This window comes from Piliocolobus tephrosceles, chromosome 6, assembly GCF_002776525.5.
Source record: "Piliocolobus tephrosceles isolate RC106 chromosome 6, ASM277652v3, whole genome shotgun sequence".
Taxonomy (NCBI): Eukaryota; Metazoa; Chordata; class Mammalia; order Primates; family Cercopithecidae; genus Piliocolobus; species Piliocolobus tephrosceles.
In genome coordinates this window covers 101,187,890-101,202,397 of record NC_045439.1, presented here as the reverse complement: position 1 = coordinate 101,202,397, position 14,508 = coordinate 101,187,890, and the positions used below count along the sequence as shown (strand labels likewise).

Sequence of the window (14,508 nt, the reverse complement as noted above, 5' to 3'; positions counted from 1 at the left end):
TTTTTTTTTTTTTTTTTTTTTTTTTTTTTTTTGAGGTGTAGTCTTGCTCTGTCGCTCAGGCTGGAGTGCAGTGGTGTGATCTTGGCTCACTGCAACTTCTGCCTCCCAGGTTCAAGCAATTCTCCTGACTCAGCCACCTGAGTAGCTGAGATTACAGGCACTGGCCATCATGCCTGGCTAATTTTTGTATTTTTGTACACAGAATTTCACCATGTTGTCCAGGCTGGTCTCGAACTCCTGAGCTCAAGTGATCCACCCGCCTTGGCCTCCCAAAATGCTGGAATTACTGGCGTGAGCCACTATGCCTGGCTATCAGCATTTAGCCTTATATTGAAATTGAAATAGATTTCATTCCATTCTTTTTTTTTTTTTTTTTAAACAGAGTTTTGCTCTTGTTGCCCAGCCTGGAGTGCAGTGGTGTGATCTTGGCTCACTGCAACCTCTGCCTCCTGGGTTCAAGTGATTCTCCTGCCTCAACCTCCCCAGTAGCTAGGATTACAGACCTGTGCCACCACACCCGGCTAATTTTGCATTTTTAGTAGAGAGGGGGTTTCTCCTTGTTGGTCAGGCTGGCCTTGAACTCCTGACCTCAAGTGATCTGCCCACCTCAGCCTCCCAAAGTGCTGGGATTACAGGCTTAAGCCACCACGCCCAGCCTTCCATTCCATTCTTTCACGACATTTTGTCCGGGTGCCTGAAGAGATTTTTTTCTTTATCCTTAAAGTTTAGTAACTCAGCCAGGCACAGTGGCTCATGCCTGTAATCCTAGCACTTTGGGAGGCCAAGGCGGGCTGATTACCTGAGGTTGGGGGTTCGAGACCAGCCTGACCAACATGGAGAAACCCTGTCTCTATTAGAAATACAAAAATAGCCGGGTGTGGTGGCACATGCCTCCAGCTACTTGGGAGGCTGAGGCAGGAGAATCACTTGAACCCGGAAGGCAGAGGTTGTGGTGAGGCGATATTATGCCATTGCACTCCAGCCTAGGCAACAAGAGCAAAACTCTGTCTCAAAAAAAAAAAAAAAGTTCAGTAACTCAGCCAGTATGTTCCAATGTTGGTCATTCTGAATTTGCTTCCCTGCAGTAGTCCCTCACAGTCTGTAGACTTGGGTCTTCGTTTCAGAAAGGCTTTCTCTAAATAGCCTTTTGTTTTAGTTGTTGGATAATCTACTTCAGGGAGTCCAGTCACCCTGACATTGGAAGGTCTGGGATCCATAATGACCATTGTCTCTCTAATTGTTTTAATTTATTTGTTCTTTTTCTCTAAATTCATTGCAATTATTTCAAGTTTCTCTCCCATATTATTCCCTTGCTTTTCAGATGCATGTGCTATGTTCTAACTGTTTTTAGATGTGTCATGGTCCTGTTTTGGTTAATGTGTTTCCTCCCCTCTGCAGTTTCTTTGCATTTCCTGATAATGTTTTTTTGGTCATCTCTCCTTTTTTTTTTTTTTTTTTTTTTTTTGAGACAGAATCTCGCTCTGTCACCTAGGCCAGAGTACAGTGGTGCAATCTTAGCTCACTGCAACACCTGCCTCCCAGATTCAAGTGATTCTCCTGCCTCAGCCTCCCGAGTAGCTGGGATTACAGGCACCCCCCACCACACCGGGCTAATTTTTGTATTTTTAGTAGAGACACGGTTTCACCATGTTGGCCAGGCTGGTCTCGAACTCCTGGCCTCAGGTGATCTGCCTGCCTTGGCCTCCCAAAGTGTTGTGATTATAGGCATGAGCCACGGTGCCTGGTCTGTCATCTCTTCTTTGTGCTCTTTTCATTCAACATTAAAAAAAAAAAAAAAAAGAAATGGGGCTTCACAAGGTTGCCCAGGCTGGTCTCAAATCCCTGGGCTCAAGTGATCCTCCTGCCTGGCCCCCCTAGCAGGTGGGGTTGACAGGCGCACACCACTGCACCCGGCTTGTGCTTTTTATACCTGGTTCATATTCTCATTCACTTTTGTCTAACGCGAAGCTATCAGTTCCAGGAAAGCCGCTCATGTCCTTGGCTCTGCTGGCTTTTAGCTATGCCCTGTGCAATTTCCTTCCCTTTCCTGGCACTTGCATGTAGGGTGGCCTTGCAAGCTTTTTTCATCTTGCTCGGTTAGCTAACTCCTGACGTTTTACTCGTTCTGTTACAGGAACCTGCCTGTCTTGCCCACAGAAGGGCAGTTTTGAGGCTGCATCGTTTTCAGGTGGGTAGCCTGAGTGTGTAGAGGTGGGCGGGAAAGTCCCCCCGACTGAGGCCACCCTGTTGAGGGCCACGGGTCTTCTCTGTCCTGTCATCCCCTAAACACCCTGTGCCCAGCCCCTTCTGCCCTACTCCTCACCCCAGCAGCTGAACACGACAGCCCTGGAGGCCCCTTCTCACTCTGTCACCCAGGCTGGAGTGCAGTGGCAAGATCTCGGCTCCCTGCAACCTCCGTCTCCTGGGTGCAGGCAATTCTCCTGCCTCAGCCTCCTAAGTAGCTGGGACCACAAGTGAACCATCACAGCCAGCTCATTTTTGTATTTTTAGTAGAGATGGGGTTTCACCATGTTTGCCAGGATGGTCTCCGACTCCTGACCTTAGGTAATCTACCCACTTCGTCCTGTTGGCTCACTCTTTTCCCAAAAATTTGTCTTTGTTGCGCATGTGGTCAGTTATTGGGGTGGGAGAGTCTGTGTTCTCCCCTCATCCTGCCTTCTAAAGTCTGAACTCCCCTCCTCTACAGTCTCTGCAAAATGCAAATCTCCAGGGCCTGTCCACCCCAAGAGCAGAGGTCTGTGGGTCTGGGTGGGACCTCTCGCTCCCGCCCAAGTGACGGGACTGAGCAGGCTTGGGGTTAAGTGCTGACTCATCCGCCAGGAGCATTTGCATTTTACTCAAATTAAAGAAATGCAGCCCTGCTTATGTAAGTCCACATGGCACTGAAATTGAACAGTCCTGGAATGTCCACGTGGGTGGGCGGATTTGATTATCAGCTTCCGATGAGGATCATTCTATTGGTGAGGCCTCTGAGGCACAGAGAGGTGAAGTGACTTGCCCAATGTCACCCAGCACGTCAGCAACAGGCAGGTTTGAAGAATTGGAAATGCTGACTCCAGATCTGGGGGCTGGGATCAGGGTGGCCCACTTCAGGAAGCAGGAAGGTCTTACTTTAAAAAAAAAAAATTTTTTTTTGACACAGAGTTTCACTCTGTCTCCCAGGCTGGAGTGCAGTGGCATGATCTCGGTTCACTGCAACCTCCACCTCCCGGGTTCAAGCAATTCACGTGCCTCAGCCTCTCTAGTAGCTGGGGCAACAGGCACGTACCACCACACCTGGCTAATTTTGTATTTTTAGTAGAGATAGGGTTTCACCTCACCATGTTGGCCAGGGTGGTCTTGAACTCCTGACCTCTAGTGAGGTCAGTGCTGGGATTATAGGCGTGAACCACTACACCCGGCCAGGAAGCTCTTTGTCTTTAGTATGAGAAACCCATTCCCATTTCCGGGCCTCACAGAAGAAATGGTTGTGGCCTTCCTATGGGAACTTTGGTCTTGAACCTCATGGAGGGAGGGTGGCCAGACCAAGAGCTCACTGCCAATCCCAGCCCTCCCAGGAGCAGTGACCCCCACCTCCCCTCGTCCCTGCCCTACCCCCATCCACGCACTGTCCGGGCAGCAGTGTCCAAGCAGAGCTGAGCCCAGTGTGAGTGTGGGCCGAGCAGTGGGTGGAGAGGTCCGGGTAAGGAAGCAGCATCAGAAAAGGTGGGGAGGCTGGGATTAGGTTGGGTCAGGTCTTCCTGGAGGATCCCACATCCATCTGGGGAAGAAGCTACAGGCTACTTGGGTCATGACTAGTAGCAAAGCTTGGCCCTCTGACTGGGACCCTGGGCCGGGACCCGGGAGGGCAGTTGGGCCAGGATGTCCTGCTGGGGCGCCTTGGGTGTCTTCAGCCCCTGGCCCTGTTCTCATCTTGCCCCACTTTGCAGTGACCTGGCGGGACCAGCCTGGTGAACATCAGGCAGACCCTCCTTTACTTGTTTCATGGCCTTGGTGATTCAGCTGCTTTGGCTGTGAAAAGGGAAAAATTACTGGACCTCCCCAACCCCCTACGGTTGTGAGGATGAATTCATGTGAAGAGCTGAGCTGAGGTACAAGAATTGCAGGCTGGGTGTGGTGGCTCACACCTGTAATCCCAGCACTTTGGGAGGCCGAGTTGGGTGGATTATTTGAGGCCAGGAGTACAAGACCAGCCTGGCCAACATGGTGAAAACCCACCTCTATAAAAATACAAGAATTAGCCGGGCATGGTGTCGTGCACCTGTAATCCCAGCTACTTGGGAGGCTGAGGCAGGAGAATCACTTGAATCCGGGAGGCAGAGGTTGCAGTGAGCTGATATCATGCCACTGCGCTCCAGCCTGGGGTGACGGACAGAGCGAGACTCCATCTCAAATAATAATAATAATCACTTGAACCCAGAAGGCACAGCCTGGCGCACACTAAGCATAGGAGCTCAGGAACCGCGAGGGAGCTCAAAATAGATCTGTGACACAAAGTGGCAAAGATTGTACTGGAATTTTTCGGTGAGGATATGGGAAAAAGGACTGTCTCTGTTCACCACAGAACTGCAATTTAATTTCTCTCGGGGACGTTTCTGCTCTTTCCTTGCTAAATTTCCCCCCTTCCTCCTTTCCCACCTCCCACCCGGCCCCAACTTCCCCTCTATTGTCCAGTCCCAGCCTTCTGCTGGCACAGCCCTGACCAAAAGCGGGGTGTGAGGGGGTGCCCACAGCAGCCCCCAAGTGTCCCCAGGGAGCGTGAATCCTGACAAGGGCTACAGCTTGCCAGGCTCCCAATGTGCACAAAGCACGTTTGTACATTGCAGACTCTGCATCCCTGTGGCAGGGACTGTCCCCACCCCCTTGGACCCAGGAGCCCCGAGGAGGAAGTGCTGGTGCTGGTGTCAATGTGGCTACCCAGTGCCCGCTGCTTCTGAAGTTGACCTCAAATGAGTCGCCCACATCCATGGCTTCTGGGCTCTTCACAGCAACCGTGGAGGAAGGTGGGCTAGGTGACCGCTACCCATTTTCCCTGGAATCCCATTTCTCAGGTGAGAGAGAGAAGCTCAGAGAGGCCAAGGGCTCGGGGCAGCCATGGTGCCGCCTCTGGCCATTTGGTCTGAACTGCCCCGTGGGCTGCACACAGGTCCCACGTCCTGTGTCCTGTCCCCTGCCGACCGACCGCCTCCTGAACCCCTTGCTGTTTGTGATGACGCAGAGCCACTCTGTGTCCTAAGTCACAGGCAGCCTGTCATCACGGCTAACTGGAATGATGCTTGCTCGCCAGGGGTTCACACTTCTGAGTGTGCACTGCCGTCCGATTTTGTTGTTTTCTCCTGGCTTTGGAGAGGGCTTGGCTCTCAGCAAAGGAGACGCGGAGTGAACCACTCCCATCTTTGCCCCAGCGTTTTGATGCCTGGGGATGCCCAGGGTGTCCCTGGGAGTGTCTGTGCTGTTCAGGATACCTGCTGAGGCCTGCATCAGCTTTCCTGAGGCAGAATCTTACAACTTTTGGAGGTTGCTGGCTCCTTCGACAATCTGAGAAAAATTGTGGTCCCTTTCCCAGAAATCTGCAAAGACACACAAGAATAATACATGCCCTTGAGGGATTTAAATACCCTCTGACATCTATTTCAGGATTTTCCAGGCATTCCTAGAGCCTGGATTGAGACCTATATTATGGGGTGCTGTCTACCTGTTCTGCAATTTCCAGAGCTCCAAAATCTGGATGCTTACATTATGGTTGGATAGCTGGGTGTAGCCATGCCTGAAGGAGGATTCTTTTTTTGAGACTGATTCCATAAAAGGATTAGGTTGAGATTGGCTGAGCCCCACTGAGTGAAAATGATGTCCTGTTTATCCACCAATCAACTTCTGCACAAATATATGCGGCAAGCAACGAGTACATACAGTGTGGGTCTGCATATGACGCTACAATAACCTTCACCGAGAGCCAGGCACTCCGTTATGGGCTGAGCAGGCATTATCCTGTTAGTCCTCATAATCCCCCAGTCGACCCCGTGGGGGATTAGAGTGGTGGGAAAAACTATAGGGAAAGGATGCAAACCTTCTGAAAGGTCAGAAGGTTTTGTAGAGCCCCGGGGAAGAGTAGCTGAAGGCAGCTGTTCTATAACCCTGAGGCAAAGGGCAAGGAGTAGGTACGAGGAAGTGTGGGGAAATTTATCTTAAAAGGCTTGTTTACTTATGTTGACCAGGAACTGACCTTTGATCATGCACATGTGAGGTTCTCTGAAAGGGAAACAATAATTTTTTTTTTTGAGATAGAGTCGTACTCTATCACCCAGGCTAAAGTGTAGTGTCACTATCTCAGCTCACTGCAACCTCTGCCACCCTGGGATTCAAGCAATTCTCCTGCCTCATCCTCACGAGTAGCTGGGATTACAGGGGCCTGCCACTGCTCCTGGCTAATTTTTGTATTTTTGGTAGAGACAGGGTTTCACCATCTTGGCCAGGCTGGTCTTGAACTCCTGACCTCGTGATCCACCTGCCTTGGCCTCCCAAAGTGCTGGGATGACAGGCGTGAGCCACCACACCTGGCCACAATAATTGTTAATTACCTGCAGGTCGTGTTGGCTCCAGGTTTTCGGTATTGTGCCTTCACTGAATAAAAGCAAGCAGCTCCAGCTTCTTGGGGCTGCTCTCTGGCCACTAGAGCCAGGCAGTCACCTAGTTGCTCTTACACTGCATACCTGTGTCTGAGTACTCATTTCATCCATTTCCCAGGGTCTATGGGACAGATCTGGCACGACCTCACAGTATAGTTCTGTTATGCGCTCCCTGAGGTGCAGAGAAGTTAAATAACTTGCTCAAGGGCTTGAGGTCACACAGCAGGTGGTGAAAGTGGCCTTTGACCCCAAGCAATCTGACTCTGGGGCCATTTGATAGTCTAAGAAATTGGAGGCCCAGCATGGTGGCTCATGCTTGTAATCCCAGCACTTTGGGATGCTGAGGCAGGCAGATCACCAGAGGTGAGGAGTTCAAGACCAGCCTGGCCAACATGGTGAAACTCTGTCGCTGCTGAAAATACAAAAATTATTTTGTATTTTTGGTATTTGGGCATGGTGGCTGGCACCTGTGGTCCCAGCTACTTGGGAGGCTGAGGTACGAGAATCGCTTGAACCCAGGAGGCAGAGGTTGCAGTGAGCCAAGATCGTGCCATTGCACTCCAGCCTGGGTGACAGAGCGAGACCCTGTCTCAAAAATCCAAAGTAGAAAAAAAAAAGAATAGAAAAGAATAGAAAAAATAGAATAGAATAGAATAGAATAGAATAGAATAGAATAAAAAAAAGAATAGAAAAGAAATTGTCCCCCATCCTGTTCTGGGACTTGAGTCTATTTCCCGCTCAGGCCATTGGATCCTGCTGGGGCCCAGGCAAGAAGAGCAGGCTCTGAGCAAACCCTGCAATTGAATTTTTCTAGAAAGCCTTCGTCACATGTTGGAGCCTAAGGTCCCTATCTAGGAGTTCTCAGCAGACTGTATCTTGAAGTGGCATTTGCTTGGCCCAGCAGGGAGACAGGACTCTGTTCTCAGACAGATTTGGGTGGTAACGTGACCTCATTTGACTCCCAGGCTGGCAGGGCCTGGGAAATATCAGTTTACGCTTGTTTCCAGAGTTTTAAAGGAGGTTTCCTTTGCCTCTCGTATACTGCAAAATGCCTGCTGGGAGTGGTGCTTTTGCTTCTTGCTTCCTGGTTGCTGAGTCTCCCTTTAAGTTCCGAGTCTCTCTCTAAGAGGCCCTTCGGTGTTAGAAGGGGCTTAGAACCCTGGCTTTGTCATGAGTCCCTTTCCTGAACATGGCTCCCGTGCAAGGCTGTTCCACTTCCACATTCTCAAACGCCCTCCCGCCCATGGATCCCCAGCCCACCCCAACAGGCCTGTCCAACTTGAGGATGGAGGTGACAGTCATCACGGAGTCTGATGCCCTTACTTTTTTTTTTTTTTGAGACAGGGTCTCACTCTGTTGCCCAGGCTGATGTGTAGTGGTATGGTCATGGCTCACGGCTCACAGCAGTCTCAACTTCCCAGGCTCAAGAGATCCTCCTGCCTCAGCTTCCTGAATAGCTGTGACTACAGGAGCACACCACCTGCCGGGCTAATTTTTTAATTTTTTTGTAGAGACGGGGGTCTTGCTATGTTGCCCAGGCTGGTGTCGGACTCCTAGGCTCAGGTGATCCTCCCACCTTGGCCTCCCAAAGTGCTGGGATTACAGGTGTGAGCCACTGCACCCTACTCCCTCACTCTTACAGATGGGAAACCAAGGATGAAGGAGAGGAGAATGCCTTGCCCAAGACCTCAGAGCTAAAATTCCCAGCAGCTGCGGTTTGTATTCACCTGGGGCTGGCAGCGTCGGGACCACCAGGAGGCCAGGTGGAAATGCTCGCCCTTGGGGTGCACCCCAGACTTGCTGCATTGGAAGCCGTGCCACAACCAGCCCTCCAGGTGACTGAGGCTAACACAAGTTTGAGAACTACTGCCCTGGCCCTTGCTTTCTCAGCTGGGACCGAAGTTCTGCACAGGTAGGACCCAGTGACAAATTTTTACCTCCCAACTGCTCCATGCACCTTGGTCCCCACAAAAGCCTTCCTCACACACAAGTAAACTCTGGAAGCACAGGATAGGAAAGAGAGCTAGAAGCAGACACTGTGGTTACGAAAATCTTCACATGATAGACAATGCAGCTCAAAGTGAGGAAACTGGCTTGCTCTTTCAGCACAAATAAGACGCCAACTGGCCGAAAACATTAGTACACAAGCAAAAGAAAACCTAGGCCAGGCACCGTGGCTCATGCCTGTAATCCCAGCACTTTGGGAGGCCGAGGTGGGTGGATCACCTGAGGTCAGGAGTTCAAGACCAGCCTGTCCAACATGGTGAAAACCCATCTCTACTAAAAATACAAAAAATTAGCTGGGCATGGTGGCGGGCACCTGTAATCCCAGCTACTCGGGAGGCTGAGACAGGAGAATTGCTTGAACCCAGGAGGCGGAGGTTGCAGTGAGCCGAGTCGCGCCGTCGCACACCAGCCTGGGTAACAGAGCAAGACGCTGTCTCAAACAATAACAACAACAACAATAAAAATAAAAAACAGAAGAGAAAAGAAAACTTAGGCCTGGCACAGTGACTCATGTCTGCAATCCCAGCACTTTGGGAGGCCGAGGCAGGCGGATCACCTGAGGTCAGGAGATTGAGACCATCCTGGCTAACACAGTGAAACCCCGTCTCTACTAAAAAAAAAAAAAAAAATACAAAAAAAAAAAATTAGCCAGGCGTGGTAGCGGGCGTCTGTAGTCCCGGCTACTCGGGAGGCGGAGGCAGGAGAATGGCGTGAACCCGGAAGGCAGAGCTTGCAGTGAGCCGAGATCGCGCCACTGCGCTCCAGCCTGGGCGACAGAGCGAGACTCCACCTCAAAAAAGAAAAAAAAGAAGAAGAAAATCTAAGTGAAAACTGAAGCCAGCTGGAAAGCAGCTTCTACTTATCCAGATGAAGCCAGCAGAAGTAACAAGGGAGCCTTTGGTGACCTGGGACACCGTTCCCACTGGCCTGGTGCTGGCCAGGGGACTGTAGGATTTTAAGGCCCTGCAGCCTGAGGCCCCGTCTCCTCCTTGTATCTTATCCTCCCATGAGAAGGCAGTGAGACAGATGTCTTCACAGCGCCCCTGCACCCACTCACCCACCCATCCGCTCATCTATCCATCCAACAAGCTGTTTTTAGGCACCTGCTGTGTGCCAAGTCCCTGGGACTGGAACCCAGATGTGGGGCAAAGGTACAGACCCTAAGCTGAGGCCTGTGGAGAGAGTGGCAGACCCTATGGGGCAGGGGTCCTGGCATGTGTGCTGGGGTCACCCCCATTGTGCCCACTTGCTGGGCTGGAGCTCATACAGGCAGGTGGCCCAGCCCAGGGTGCGCACGTCCTCACAGTGAGGTGGTGGCCAGGCTGGCACAGGGCGCTTTCTGCTCAGGAAGGGTGTCCCGTGAGTGGGCGCTGTGTCCTTTCTGCTCTTCCTAGGTGAGGAGGGGACCACAAAGGAGAGCACAGGGTGGCTTCAGCGGGAGTGGCTGGACACTGGGATGGTCAGCCTGGAGGTCACTTGGCTGCTTCAGCCCCCTGGGCACCCTCCCCCACTCCCAGTGGCCCAGGTGCCCTGGGGTCTTCACCCCCACCCCCACATACTCCGACACTGCTCTCTCCTCTCCCCGGGGCGTTTCCCTCCCTGTCTGTGCCCTGGTTGAAGGCTGAACCATGCCTGGAGCGCTGCTCTGGCCAAGAAATATTTGTGGAATATCTGACCAAGAGGATGCCGCAGCAGCCCTGGAGGTCAAGACCAAGTGGCATGTTTATGGTGCAAATGAGACACTGGGACTCAGAGAGGCCACAGAACTTGCCAAGGGCACTCGATGGCTGAGGAAGGGGCCGGGTGCCCACTCCAGACTGGCTTTCATGTGGGTGCAAGGGACCTGTGGCGACGATGGCCGCACGGGTCTCTGTCCTCATATTAACATCCAGCCTTGCAGGTGGGTGTCTGTGGTGGGGCTGGCATGGGCAGACCTCCGATCTCCCTGGTGCTAACTGCTGAGTTCATCTCTGGGGTTAGCAGGGTTAACTGCATCCCCGTCACAACGTCTCAGTGCTTCCACAGCTGTGGGGGCCACAGCGGAGGGGGCCATCCCTTTCTGAGCCTAAGCAGGGCTCTGGGCAGAAGTCCCAGTGTCTCTCAGTGTCTCTGATGTCCTTCCTTCCAGGCGGGGGTTTCAGGTCTGGTAGTGGTGGCTCTTCAGACCCTTACTCCGCGTCAGCAGTTCCCGGGACACCATTGCCACCTCCTACCCTAAGGGTCCCTGCTCCAGGTTCTATCCCACTGAGGAGAGTCTTCCCTGCAGGAAGCAGGGACCTGAGCTGTCCGCTCCACTCCTGGCCCAGGCATAGTGCCAGGGCCTGACCTTCATGGGGCCTTGTGGCTCCTGGCAGGGACTGAGTAGATGGGGCCGGGACAGGCAGACGCCTGTGGCCTGTGTGTGTGGCAAGCCCTGTGTGTGGGACCCATGGGGACAGACAGGCTCTCTGGGGTGAACTCCCACACCCTGAATAGACCCGAGCCTAGACACCATCGGAGTGCCATCCCGGCACCTTGCCAGGGTTCCCCGAACCCTCTGGGGGCCGTGGAACCACACAGTTGAGCTGTGATGATGCCAGAACCCCAACCTTCACCTTGATTAGCTACAGGGACCAGCCTCAGGCCTGTTCCGGGATGCCTCGCCGTGACTGGGGCTTTCTGGACTCTACTTCTGGCTTCTGTCTAACTTGTCCTGTCCTTCTTCCCAGTGGTGACCCTGTGGGGGAGGGTCCACAGCCCACCCCAAACCAGGGAGGGTTTTCTCCCTTCCTCCTTCCTCTCCTGCTGACAGGGAGCGTGGACCAGCCGAGGAGCCTTTCCGGGGTGGGAGGAACAGCAGCGTGAGTGCATTTTGGAAAGCAGGAGCCTCCTGCAGGCCGAGGGGCTTGTCCCCGAAGTCCTGGGTCTGCCCTGCACAGCTACAGAGTTGAGCCCCTGCCTACTAGTGGTTGCTGCACTCATGAACTGGAGCACCTAGCAGGCTCTGGGCCAGGCTCGGGTCCCCTGGGTGTGCCCCACCAGCTGGCTTCTCTGAGCCCTGGCTTTGAGGCCACACGGGGCTGTGGCAGCTGCACTGAGGGAGAAGTGGCTGCTGGAGCCACTGGGGATTTCACTCCAGCTGCCACAGAAGACCCATCAGCCATTGTCTCTGCCCAGAGGCCTCTGCAGCAGGGGGTCCCAGGCTGGGGGAGGTTGACAGCTGCTGCCTGCTGCTCCCCACCCAGGCAGCAGCTCTGAGCCAGAGAAAGAGCCGGGCTGGGACTCTGGGAGCCTCCAAAGGACAGGGTGGGCCTCGGGGCCTCAGAGCAGTTCCAGGCGGCTGCAGGAGTGGGAGAAACAGCAGTTTCTCAAGAAGAACGAGAGGGCCTGGACCACAGCCTCCGCTTCCTCTTCTGGAGAAAAGCCGCAGCTCAGCGATGCTGGCTGATAATTCTGCAGCCTCTGTCCCTGGAGCCTGCAGCAGAGGCCAGGAGTTTCGAACAGGTGACAGCAGGTGGCCCCTGAGGCTCTGGCTGGAAAGTGGGGTTGGGAGAGGAGGTTGGATAGTTCAGGGAAAGAGCTTAGGTTCTTGATGCCACTGAACTTGTCTGAACTGGAGCACTTCTGAGAATGAAAGTCAGCTGTGTTAATTATCACACCAGGACAACCGATTAAACTGGGACTCCTCAGGGCAAATCGAGATGTGTATTACCCTACTTACTACCACTTACTAGCTGCGTGGATTTGGGCAAGTTACATAACCTCTCTGAATTCTGGTTTCTGCATAAAAAAGGCCAACATCATGTGCCTGCCTCCCAGGGCTGCGGGAGGGATGGAAGAAGTGAATTACCTGAGTTCCCGAAACAGCCCTTGGCACAGTGCCGGTGGGGTGGGGGCTCTCCGTGCTTGTTCTTTTCCTCTGAGAGTGGTTGGTTCTGTGTCCCTGGAGGTGAGCAAGGGCCTGCCTGCCAGCGTTCCGCAGTGTGAGGGCCTCAGCAGAGCGTATGTGCAGCTGCAGAGCCAGATTCCAATCCTGCCTGTGCCCTCCAGAAGGGTGACAAGTGAGTGTGGGAGAGTCAGGCCTTCCCGTACCTAGGGGAGGATGGGCCCGTGATGGGTCCCAGGCTGGCACTCCCTGGTGGACTTATGCCCTCTCCTATCCCAGGTGGTGGCAATTTGTGCCCATGGAGGGGCACCAGCAGGGCCCAGCCCAGAGAAGCTTTGCTGTCACCGTGGACCTGTGTTTGGCTTCAAGGCCTTGGCATCGGTTCAGAGAAAGTTTTCCTGCTTCTGCCCTCCTGGGGTTGTGCTGGGCAAATGCAGAGCCTTCCCTGGGAGTCTGGGAGGGCTGGAAGATGAGCTGGAGGAAGGAGGCTGCTTACATTTTCTGTGCCTGCTCCCAGGTCCTGAGAAACTGAGAAGACCCTGTTCCAACCCAGAATGTTTTCAAGAGTTGGGTGTGGGGTCTGGCTCTGCCACTTGTGGTCATTTGAGCTTAGGCAAATCAGAGGTCTCTAAGCCTCAGGTTCCTTGCTGGGAGGCAGGGGCGAGCCACCCTCTCATCTTCCCAGGACATGGGGAAGGGCTGTAGGTAGCGTGGGCCCTACATGGCCTCTGCTCTCCAGCTTCAGGCCCCGCACATGTTATTTTCATCTGTTCCCCCACAGCCCTGGGAGCCCCCGGAGGCGCAGCCTGCGACCCTGAGGGATAAGCTCCATCTCCAGAAGGAACGAGTGGATGAGGTCAGAGCCCAGCAGTGACCTGTCTGTGCTGGGGTCCATCCCCACCAACAAGGCCAGAGCTGCTGCAGCAGGTGGAACGGACATGCCTCCTGCCAGATGCGCTGGCTGGATCAGCAACTCTCCAAGGCGGCCTCATGCTGTGGACATTAACCCAGGTGCCTCAACTTCTGGCTACTTTGTCTCCTTTCCATTCCTCATCCCCAGAGAAGGTTCTTCTGGCCAGAAGGATGGCCTCTGAAAATGTCAGATCCGGAAGGCATCCGTGCTAATGGTGCTCAGCCCTCAGTCAAGTCGCCTGGCCAGTCAACCCCATTAAATGCGGAGCCAAAAGCCCACAGGCGGCAGTTGGGGCTCACAGACAGCCCAGGAGGCAGGAAGTCAGTGTGCTCCCACAAGGGTGGGTCCTCAGGGTGGGTGCAGGGTCCCTCTCAGGATTGAGTTGCCAGGCGGAGGCCACATGGCTTCCAGTCAACCCCTTCTTCACACCTTTGGCTTTGGCGCAGGCAGGGTCTTCCCAGCTATACCCTCCTGAGTGAGGTCACAGGTAATACCACACAAGGGGCAGGCCGAGGTGTGTGTTTCACGACTTATGCCACTTCCTCGCTGCATGGGACCCAGACAAAGGTAACCTAGAGCTGAGAAACGCATGTCTGCAAAAACGGGGCCACTGGAGTTCAGGCAAGAGAGGCCAAAATCCTACCTAGGATGCTGGGGCCAATCAGCCCGTTATGGAGCATCCTGAAAAGCGAGGCCACCACAATACCAAAGGACTAGAGGAACCGCCACACACACCATCCAAACAATCTGCCAACCTTTCTCACTGACCCCAAATACTGGGATATTATCCAGTGTAAATTTGTAGGCAAAAGAATGAACTCACGTGGTTTTATCATATTTTTATTCATGGAGATTGACCATTTTCACGTATTTGCAGAGCATGTGTATTTCTTTCCTTCTTTTTTTTTTTTTTTTTTTTTGAGACGGAGTCTCACTCTGTCGCCCAGGCTGGAGTGCAACGGCATGATCTTGGCTCACTGCAATCTCCGCCTCCCGGGTTCAAGCGATTCTCCTGCCTCAGCCTCCCGAGTAGCTAGGACTACAGTCGTGCCTATACACCACGCCTGGCTAATTTT

At 53.3% G+C, this 14,508-nt stretch overlaps 1 long non-coding RNA gene across 1 annotated transcript; it reads left to right on the top strand.

Annotated features, from left to right (window-relative positions):
• Positions 1-2,091: 2,091 nt before the first annotated feature.
• On the top strand, positions 2,092-14,307 carry LOC111528645. Its single transcript, XR_002727105.2, has 3 exons — positions 2,092-2,188; positions 8,290-8,559; positions 13,301-14,307. It is a non-coding gene; the product is annotated as an uncharacterized LOC111528645 (long non-coding RNA).
• The last annotated feature ends 201 nt before the right edge of the window (positions 14,308-14,508 follow it).